The sequence below is a fragment of the Octopus bimaculoides genome, chromosome 6 (genome assembly GCF_001194135.2).
Source record: "Octopus bimaculoides isolate UCB-OBI-ISO-001 chromosome 6, ASM119413v2, whole genome shotgun sequence".
Taxonomy (NCBI): Eukaryota; Metazoa; Mollusca; class Cephalopoda; order Octopoda; family Octopodidae; genus Octopus; species Octopus bimaculoides.
Window position 1 is genome coordinate 60,326,542 of NC_068986.1, and position 11,814 is coordinate 60,338,355.

Here is an 11,814-nt window from a genome sequence, read left to right on the forward strand (position 1 = left end):
TGTGAAGTATAGCAACAGTAACGACAGATTCCACAGTAGCAGTAACAGTAGCAGTGACAGCAACTCAGGCGGTGGAGGCCGCGGCAGGAGCAAAAATAGAGGTAGTGGCGGAGTAGTTGGCGGAAGCGGTGGTGGTGGTGGTTTCGCCGCCGCCGCCGCCGCCTCAAAAGAACGCTTTGCATTCTCTCCAGAGGATAAAGCCTCCAAATTAGCGAATGCAACTGTTTCGAAAACTACACGGAAGGAGAGTAGAATTGAAACTTCCACTAGAAATGTTAGCGGCTCCATCTGAGGCGGAAGGATTGACAGCAACAGAAAAAGGGCCAGCGTCAGAAACAGCAGCAGAAGTAGTAGCAGTAACAACAGCCCTAACAGCGCTACCACCACAGTTACCATCAAAATGGACAAGCACTTTATCAGAGAGGACCACCCAGGGTTTTCCCAAACCCAGTTCTCCATCTCCCTCTCTCTCAAACACACGCCCACACATAGATACACACACACACCTCTATCGGGGACAGATTACACAGACTCTGATTCCTACACATCTCGAAATGAGGATAAAGAGAGACAAAAATACCAAAACAATCAAAAGGAAAGCGCAAGAAGAAAACATCCGGATTCACACCAACACAAACATCGGACAACAAAAAAGTACCGTCACACAGACAGCCCCTCTAGCTCAACAAAAGCTATCACTACAAGCACAACCAACACCACCACAATACCACCTCACCGCCAAAAGAAAGCTTTCAGAAGGACTGCTAAATTCTCAGACCCTGAATTTTGTGCTACTGAGAAGAGCAAATAAAGATCTCCTGACCCTCATAGCTCAAAATAAAGAGATTGAGAGAGATGGAGCAATTCATGACACCAGCATACTTAAAATGCCAGAAGAGTTGTTAGTGCGTACGCCACTAACAACGTACAAGAACATTCGGGAGGTTTTCTCACACGATGTGGGAAACCCCAATATAGCAGCCTCCAAAAAACTTTTAAAGGGGTTCCCAAAGAAACTCCAACCAGAACCGGAAGCCATGCCATCCGGCAGCGAACAACACCGGTAGGGTAAGTAATCTTGCTCTTCTTTCTCACAGGTCTTTCCGACTAGTATGGGATTGATAAGAGTGGGTTGTGTAAATGTTCGTGGACTGGAGTCTCCTTGGAAGAGGGGCACCTGCTCGACGACCTCAGGTCACTCTCTATGGACGTGACAGCCATCAGCGAAACCAGGATTTCTGACACACGCCATCTGGTCTCAATTTTCGACGATATTAAGATCTACGCATCTCTTAGCCTGAAATAGGAGCGGGGTTGCAGTGCTGTTTAGGAAAGGCCTGGATCTCGAGTTACAGACGATCTTCCTGAACTCAGACGGTAAGTTGTTGGTCCTGGGTGTAAAGTAACAGCGAAGGTGGTAGTTTCAGATTAGTCGCTGTGGACATGGACAAACAGCACCGGGTCTTCCAGATCGTATTTAGATAGAATATTCTGTAGGCCAGTAGATAGAAGAAGCATAGGTTGTCCACAGTTCAAAGTCGTCAGCTACAAAGACCTCAAATTTGTGATCTACACGGTCGACCTAGATAGGATCGTCTTTCCCAGCGCGTCAAGTATTCAGAACCCGAGTTAGCAAGTAAAACCACCGGAAGTTGGCAGCCGCAATCGTCAACAACCGTTGGTGGATAGCCCCGAAAAGGGCTATTAGAGCAGAGGTAGTAGGATTTAGTAAGGGTAGAAGGAGAGCTAGTTAGAAAGCTAGATGGCATTGCGACTGACGTGATGGCGGCGAGATTGGCTCTTGATCAATTCTTCAATGCCAAGCACGAAGGTTGCGTTGTCAGAGCTAGGGTACGTGCTCTAAAACTTGAGGGGACGAAAGCTGTTCGATGGGCCTGGGTGGCAGAGGTGCAACGTGTATGCTACACGAATCCAAACAAATGTATATGGAATTTCAACGACACTTCACCGAACTGTTCATGCACGGGGTGTGTCGGGGATGGAGTTGGATTTCACTTCATACCTCGACGGCATACCGCACCTTTCGGCCAGGGATGCAGAGTTTTGCGAAATACCGATAACAGCTGAAAACATACGGGACGCAATGACGAACTGCACTAGGGAGAAGTCTCCAGGGCTGGATGCTCTACCCTTCAAGCTTTATCTTCATATGCCAGACTTGTTCGGGGATCTCTTGGCGGATGTCTATTATAACAGGCAGCAGAACGGGAGAATACTCAGTGCTGTGAACCGTAGCGTAGTGGTGCTTTTGAGAAAGGACCCAAACAAGAGGGACCAAATAGCTAACTTTAGGCCCATAACTATGCTAAGCGCAGATTATAAGATTTTGGCCAAGGTTTTAGCCAAGAGGTTGGCGTTTTTCGATAAGCTGGTCGGTGACGCGCAGACATGCACTATCCCGGACAAATCTATCCATGACAGCCTCCACTCACAGGCTATATCATAGAGAGAGTAGGGAAGGAGCCTGGCATGGGGCTTTCATCGAGAACAAAACGGATAAGATTTCAACAATTCATTCAAAATGTAGACTTCATGCCGAATAACATATGAACACTATAAACAATTCTCTATTCTTTTCAGCAAAAACAAGTTCTCGAAGCTCTTTTTATAGCCTATCTCACTAATGTATACAAACATAAGCAGATAAGCATATGAGTGGAAATTCCGTTTCTGCAAAATGTATACGTGTATAAAATATCTGAATTCTGTGTAAGCACATGCATCGGTCTATATACATATACATACATACAAATCTATGTGTGTGTGTATACATTCTCCTATATGTTTGTATGTCTATGCATTTCTAGATTTCATGCTAATAGAGAAAGAGCCGGTTTGTAACCTAGATCAAAGGCACCTTAATTGGATTTTCGACATTAAAAGAATATTTGTGCATGTGCAAATTTTTATGTTTTGCTTTATATATATATATCCTCATGTATATTGTTGCATGTCTAGACATGTGCATATGTACCTAAATGTTAAACATTTGGAAAGTTTTACAAATTTTCCCAGTTCCATTGGTGGCTTGTATTTGTAATTTAATTAGCTTTCCCGTTCTAGCTTTGAGAACCCTAACTTATCAATATTGGTGCTGAGGCATTTTGTTGCATATCCTAAATGTCCCAATAATTACAGTTATAAATCTGAATTTGTAATCCAGGTAGAGTAGCTGTAAATCTCTCGATAGTTCGGTGTAGGTATTTTTTTCGCCGATTTTTAACGTCATGTTAACATCCGTTGGGCAACTGATTTCCACTAATGTACTTAGTTTTTCTTCTCCGTGTCAAATAACTATGTCTGATCAATAATGTTTACATTTTATCGAGGTTTTCACTGGGACATTTCGCCAATACTCATTTATATTATTAGTGGCTATGGCCTACCACAATTATCGCCTTAGCTTCACGATTATCCTTCCGACGGATCTCATTCCACAGTGCCTTGACTACATCATGTCTCATCGGTAGATAACGCGATGACATTTTTGGTCAACTGCTTATGAGGTGGGTGATATTTTCGGTGTTAACTCCATAAAGTCTGCATAGGTTATCTCATTTTGGTATTTTTCTTGCGTCTCTAAGTATTTGGTTATTTTCTGTTCCTGGATAGCAAATACATACGCTTGAAAGCGAGAAGTAGTAATCCTGTTGTTGGTCCACGATATACTGCTTTGATTATCAATGTTGCTGTCATATTGGAGCTTTCTGCTAACATATCCCGGTATGGTTTTCTGTTGATGTTCGTGTATTCAAGGTTATCAGATAAGAAGTGTTACTCGAATAGTTGCTTTCAAAGTCACATGATGTTATCTGTCTCGTATATGCAAACTTGGTTAATAGATGCACTTCGACACCTGGTCGTTAAAAGATGTTGCTGAATAGATATTATGTGACATCAAAAGCTGTCTGAATCGATGTCAAGCTCTACCTTATTGTTTTTGCTTTAGGTAGAGGCGGTCTACGTTACTGATTAAAAGAAAATTATTTGTGCTGGTCAGTATCTTCCGAGTTTTCACATCAATGTCTCGGATCTCATCAAGCGTCCAACTATGTAGCCCATTAAATGCAGGGAGTTCGGAGGTCTATATTTACCTTATCGGGTTGTTAAATTCTTTAGTGATACGTTCCTTGCTATAGGTATCATCGTAACATACGTTTTCGTCTATCCCTGAGCACCTGTAATATTCCTCATTAGACATAGATGAACAGTTGAATCATTGATAGAGATGCTGCTAGTCTGGTTTACAGTTTTCCTCATTTCACAACCATATAGCAACATTTATCCTAACCAAACTCCAACCTTATATCCTTTGAGAATGTTGTAACCAGATCAAGACTCTTTTTCATCTCATGCATACTCCTGACATACAGTTTAAAGTCAACCACAAAGCAACAGTGCGTAATTCTGGTATTTCTGTCTCTTCATGAAACCATGAGAAACCCAATCAGATCTCCTCAACATAAATGACACAAGGTTTACTGAATGTGTGAACAGCATTACAGTGAGGCTGTCCCCCTGGAATATATCTCTACGATACTTTATTTCATTCGTGATAATAAAATCATTTCTTGTATTTAACTTCAGGATGGAGGATCGGGATGAAGTCAGGTCAGCTATAGCTTTGAATGTGCTCTCTTGAACTTTAGAAAATCGAAGGGCTTTCTTGTAGTCTATCCACATTGACACCGGGTTCCTCCTATGTTGCCGCACCTCTGACATTACAGTTTTGTTTACCAACAGATGCGCGGCACATCCCCAAACTTCCTTCTTCCCAGCTGCTTGTCCTGCTATAATTGATGATGTTATTACTTTCACAATGATCTTAGGAGGAGAGGTTTAAAAATGCTGTATATATTTTATATATTAAACTCTGGCATGCAATTGACTGGTAGATTTTTGCTCCGTGGGTCATTCTGCTTTTGGGAATCGGTTTTGTCTCTGCAAGAACGAACTAGTGTGGTATGTTACTATTCTCACTGAGAGTTTGCTGGTAAAGGCTGATAATTACGGTCGGTAGAAGGTTAGCTTATTGTACCAATATCCAACAATCAAGTCTCCTCCTGATGCTTTTCTAGCCTGAAGATTTTGAATTACAGTCACAAGGATGTTACTATCGATGTCGTATGTCTTGGGTGTAATGACTTGGAATTTCTTCCAGCCCCAGAATTTCTCTGTTAAACACCTTTTCTTCGCTCCAGATTTTTCACCAGAGGAAGTCTGTGTCTTCCCATGAAAGTGATTCTATGATATTTACTGCTTCTCTTCTCATGTCGCTGTACATTGCTGCTTGGTTGCAGTTAAAATTTATGTTAATTGTTTTTCTTTCGTTTACTCTCCTTTAATTTCGGTGTCTTAGTACTTGTTTGCGGATGATCAGTTTGCAATGGAGTGTTCTCTTTTTGCTATCTCCAAGCATCGCTTCTATCTCTTTCACTATTCGTTGATACAGTGATCTACTTGTTTGCAAGAGTAGAGATACGAACCCCAATTGCGAAATTATTAGTTCACAATCATGAGTATGCCACAACAGTTTCACGTGGAAACCTAAAAATCGACCATTCAGCTTGAAGCTATGGTGTAAACAGCATCTCGAATGTCCAGGAGATTCGAACCCTTTTCTCTAGTGAAGCAATTTAGTACCTAAATCACGACAGACCGCTGCTGGAATTCAAGCAAGACAAATCAGGGCTCTCTCCCACAAGCTTTAACAATTTGCAGCGGACGTGTATTTGTTGAAATCTTCATTTAAAAAACCTTCTTTTCCGAAAGTTATGAGGAAGCAAAGCCGACCTGTGTGAATTTTCTGAATTTCCAGTTCCCATCTCCCCAACCCATCACATATATTTTTTCACTCTCATTTTGTATGTATCAATATTTAATCATGCAACTGCATGTTATATATAAACAAAGAATAGATGTCTTTCATTCAGTTTGCATTAAAAGTGTGTCGATAATGTGAATGAGATGGGCTCAATTTTTGATGACACATAAACATAAATAGGACAACTGTATTTATGAGGATATTGTTTACTAACGAATACTAACTGTATTAAAAATTATCGGTAGTAGTTAGGTAGTAATTTAAAATTGCTTTATAAATGCACATTCTTTTAGCATAACTGAATTTCATTTCATGTTAACTCGTTGGGGATTCGATTGAGTCCCCAACGAGTTAACACTTCCGAGGTTCCACTGGTTATGAAACATATGTAGCCTGGAGTTTATCTTCTTCGTTCCCTAAGTTTTGGATGTTTATTTGCATATTAAAGAATCCTGTTGTTAACTGTGAAATATAAAATGAACTTTTTTTCAGTCTATCGTACTTCGAAACGGGAAAAATTCACAACCTTCTTTGCCAATAAATAAACCACCATTGTTCCTGAAAGTTGTTTTATAAATCTTCTACGGATTGCTTGAACTTCCTACACATTGATCCTTGGATCTTACTTTTACATCTCTCTCTCTTTTTCTCTCTCTCTTTCTCTCTCTCTCTCTCTCTCTCTCTCTCTCTCTCTCTCTCTCTCTCTCTCTCTCTCTCTCATGTATATATACTTTATTAATTAAACTGTTACTCAGAGTTTTACGTTCCCGTTCGTCGGACAGTTTTGGTTTAGAATGGAACAAAATAAGGATAGCCTTTATACAATTACTTTGATAGATACACATTTGAAAATGGTTTTGTTTCATTGGTCCTTTCAACTAACGATCTTTTCAATAACCGGTTATATGAAATTACAATTACGATTTAAAATCATATTATCATAAAAATCGAAGAAAGCTTTAAATAAAACAAATAGCTTTAGTAGAAGGAAAAAAGACCTGTATACCCAGGGTAAATTAATTAATGGTAAAAGAATAATAAATTTATATAAATTAAAAATATATGTCCGTTTAAAATAAAAACATTTGCAAAGAACTACCATCATAAAAATACATATACATTTAGTAATACATACACATACCAAAAAACCTACATAAACATATATACACTAAACATAGAAGCGTTGGTACATGGCTACATACACATACAAACAAATACAGGGAAAACATAAATATATACAAATGCATATATAGGTATCCACGTACATATATATACACACATAATATTTCTCCGTGCGTGTTTCAAGTATACAATTTAATTGTTACAAGCTAGAGAAAGAAAACGAACAGAAAATCAGAAAATCATAGTGGTGGGAGAAAGAAAAAGAGGAAAAGAAGAAGAAAGAAGTGGTGGAAGAAATAAAAAAGAAATAGCAAGAGAAAATTAGAAAGAAAAAGAGAAAATAGATAGATGAATAGATAGATAGATAGATAGATAGAGAGAGAGAGAGAGAGAGAGAGAGAGAGAGAGAGAGAGAGAGAGAGAGAGAGAGAGAGAGAGTAAGATGATTTGGAAGTTGGTTCCCAACAAATGTTAGATACTTCGGTCAGCTTGCAAACGCACACAAAACGACATGCATATCTACATAAATACATACATGCAAAAAACACACACATATAGACACGCATACAAACATACAAATAAACATATGCGTAGATATATGTATATCTACAGACATATCTTCACATCAAGATAAATGAATACACCATAACGTATATATGCATACAAATATATTTAAAAACTGTCTGATATATAGAATATTAAAATGAGAAAATTGTACAATAAATTAATATAATATAATTAAATGTAATATAAATATATAAATTTAAAAAATAAAAATTTGAAATAATAATTTGAAATTTAAATATATAAAAAATGAGTAAAAATGAGTGAAAAGCTAAACCTCGGCGAAACTTGAATTTAAATTTGTAGGAATTTAAATTTGCAGGAATTTAAGAGTTCACGTCTCTGGTTAATGCATGTTTATCCTGGAACAGGATGAAAAACTTTTCTGAGAGGTAAAGATTACATTTCATAGGTCTTCTATAAGCTTCATGTTTATATGGTGGTGCTTTTTCCAAAATTGTCCAGCTGATATTGAAAGGACGGGTGTCATTCTCCTTCAATTGCCAGACATGTCTTGCAAGGCTTCTTGCTGTCCTATTCTCGGGGTATGGGAAAAAATTTCGGTGGGAATAAAACCTGGTCTTGAATAAATTTCCCGAAGCTCCTGTATGTTTTATATTCTTGTGGGCCATCTATTTGCACTTTAGCTCTATAAACTATTCCCTCTCTAAGACATTTTCCTTCTAACGGACAGCAAGTTTTATCTTGGGAATTGCAGTTCTTCTGGTTAAATTCGGCACTGTGGTTGTTTGTATTAATTTTTTTGTTATGCTTATTAATAAAAGAGGCGAAGTTTTTGCAACAAGAATAGTTAACCTTCAGTGTTCTATTAAAAATTCTATAGAACTTATGGCTAGTTTGAAAATGTCTAGAAACTAGTTTTAAGAATTCCTTATATTTGTTTTTACAGCAATAGTAAATGCCGGATTAAACCGCAAAACTTTCCTAGTTCTAGTTTTACGTGGTCTATTACTCTTACAATTAGTTTGACTATACTGGATCTTCTCCAGGAATTCACTGTTCCTTAATGCATTATTATAATACGGCGCGGCATTTTGAAATGCTGTCTCATCTGAAGATATGGATGATATGCGCCTTCCTATATTACTAACTAGGTTCTTAAGAATTACGGGTGATGATTTGATTCTTTGTTAATATAGCTTTTCACTGGGCTTATGGTAGTGTTTAAATTTATCTAATTGCAAATCTAAGTTAATATCTAAAAAAATCTACGTTACTTTCTATCGTAATCCGTAAGCCCATTCTTTGGAAGAAAGTAATCAGATTATTTCTAAGTTTATCTAACTCATGGCCGTTTAAATTACGGATAACTATAAGACCGCCATTCCTGTATAATCTTGCATCTATAAAAGGGAATTCTAGATGCAGGTTATGCAAAATATAAGTTTCTATAAGGATACACAACTCTACTCCATTATATGCCCCCATCAGTACATAGAATAGAAAATCCTCACCCTTTTAAACCCAAGTGGAATCATCGTAAAAAAGAGGGATTCCCTTGCATGCAGGATATCTAAATCCGAGTTATCGATTGTGACATACTGCTTGGCGAAGTTTAATGCTTTAAAAAGTAAAGGCCTGGATATTGACGGGTAAAAATCGACAATATCGAACTGCATAAATTTGCAGTTGTGTTTATGGCTAATTCCTTTGAATCAATCTATCAGTAACTTGCTATTTCCACAAATCCATAAATTTAATTCACTATTTAACTTGCTTAAAATATAATCTAAAATATTTTTTGCTAATAAAGCCTATTTCAGTTTTAGTAAGGTCAATTAGTCTACATGTAGGGTTTCTATTGAAATTTGCTTTTTGGTCCTTCAGGGTAATAAAGGGTTGGCAGGTGGGGGGGGGTATTCTATCTCATCACTAACTTTAAGATTATTAGCAATTCTTCTTGCTTCCAAATTCACCATTTCATATAAATTTGTGTTATCTTTTTTGTAGGTGTCTGTAATGCTGTTCGAAAGTAGACGTTTATAAACATATTTGTCAACCGCGTATAGACTTTTTGTTTTGTCGGAGTTTACGAAGATCTTATTCGAGTTCTTTATGTTTCTAATTTTTTTCCTTCATATCTCTCTGGAGTGGGTTGTTGAATTTGTGGAATTTTAGTCTTTTAATAAGCTTGAAAAGGTCTTTTTCAAAAGCTTCTAATTCCGAAATGGTGGGTTTTAAGAAGATTTAAGGCCATATTTGATTTCCGTTTCGAGTCGAAGAAGAAGGCTTTCCATCTTATTCTTCTTATAAAATCCTCCGTTATTTTCAACAAGACTTTTGAGGTATTGCTTCCACGCCGTGATGGCTATGTTTTTTAGGGAAAAATCCAATGGGTAGAGTTCCATTTCTTCTTCCTACTTGTGGAGAGTAGCCCAAACTTTCTAAAGAAGGAGCGGTTTATACCAGAGTAAGCACGTAAATACGAAACAAGGTGTGTGCTAGGATAAACATGCATTGAACCAGAGACGTGAACTCTTAAATTCTTGTCGGCACGCTGCGTGGTTTAAAACCGAAAAAATACAATATGGGTAACAAGTTTTGACTTTTGAAAAAAAATTTTGACTTTCGCATTTAAATTTGATTTTTATACCTAATATATAGTCATTTTTTTGTATTACAATGCTAGTACATATTTCGACTTCACATTTTATATTTTACATCCGACTTTAAAGAAAACCTTGGACTGTTTTACAAATTTGAATATAAGTTTCGCCGAGGTTTAGCTTTTCACTCATTTTTATTCATTTTTTTTATATATTTAAATTTCAAATTATTATTTCAAATTTTAATTTTTTAAATTTATATATTTATATTACATTTAATTATATCAATTTATTGTACAATTTTCTCATTTTAGTATTCTATATATCAGACAGTTTTAAATATATTTGTATGCGTATATACTTTATGGTGTATTTATTTATCTTGATGTGAAGATATCTCTGCAGATATACATATATATATCTACGTATATGTTTATTTGTATATTTGTATGCGTGTCTATATGTGCGTGTGTTTTTTGCATGTATGTATTTATGTAGATATGCATGTCGTTTTATATGTGTGCGTTTGCAAGCTGACCGAAGTATCTAACATTTGTTGGGAACACCAACTTCCAAATCATCTTACTCTCTCTCTCTCTCTCTCTCTATCTCTCTTTCTGTCTCTTCGCCTCTGTCTGTCTCTCTCTCTATATATATATGTATATATCTCTCTTTCTAATTTTCTCTTTCTCTTTCTTTTTCATTTTTTCCACTACTTCTTTCTTCTTTTCCTCTTTTTCTTTCTCCCACCACTATGATTTTCTGATTTTCTTTTCGTTTTCTAGCTTGTAACAACTGAATTGTATATTTGAAACACACACGGAGAAATATTATGTGTGTATATATATGTACGTGGATACCTATATATGCATTTGTATATATTTGTTTTTCCTGTATTTGTTTGTATGTGTATGTAGCCATGTACCAACGCTTATGTTTTTACTGTATATATGTTTATAAAGGTTTTTTCATATACGTAAATATTACTAAATGTATATGTATTTTTATGACGTTGTAAATGTTTTTATTTTAAACGGGTATATCATTTAAATTTAGTATTTTTTACCATTAATTATTTACCTTGGGTATATAGGTCTTTTTTCCTTTTACTAAAGCTATCTTTTTATTTAAAGTTTTCTTCGATTTTTATAATATGATTTTAAACCGTAATTGTAATTTCACAAAACCGGTTATTGAAAAGACCGTTAATTTCAAAGGTCCAATGAAACAAAACCATTTTCAAATGTGTATCTATCAAAGTAATTGTATATTTACGCATATAACCTTATTTTGTTCTATTCTAAACCAAAACTGTCCGACGAATGGGAACGTGAAACTCTGAATAACAGTTTTTGTGATGTCTTTGCAGCTTTATTAATAAAGCATATTACTCTACCTCCGGTATTCGAATACTATTTTTTACACCTTGTTTCGCATTTATGTGCTTACTCAGGTATATATATGTATTCCTAAATAAAGAAGTAGTCGGCCGGATCGGGTTTTAGCTGAAGCTAAACAAGAACGCAGTAATGTAAGTATGAGGTGTGTTAATACCGACAAAAGAACAACATAAATAACGACTATTACAGACCAATGCTACTATCATATCAACACCAGCAACCATCTACCTCACCTCCACCAAACACCTCCACTATTGCAACTGTCAGTACGTTTGAATCTTACCAGGAAAAAAAGCAATCATTCATGAATATATAT

The 11,814-nt window shown here is 36.5% G+C and overlaps 1 protein-coding gene across 3 annotated transcripts in view; it reads right to left on the reverse strand.

Annotated features, from left to right (window-relative positions):
• LOC106870865 (uncharacterized) overlaps nt 1-11,814 on the reverse strand; it is an 823,882-nt gene that overhangs the window by 805,835 nt on the left and 6,233 nt on the right. The gene's annotated exons all lie outside the window — the stretch shown is intronic.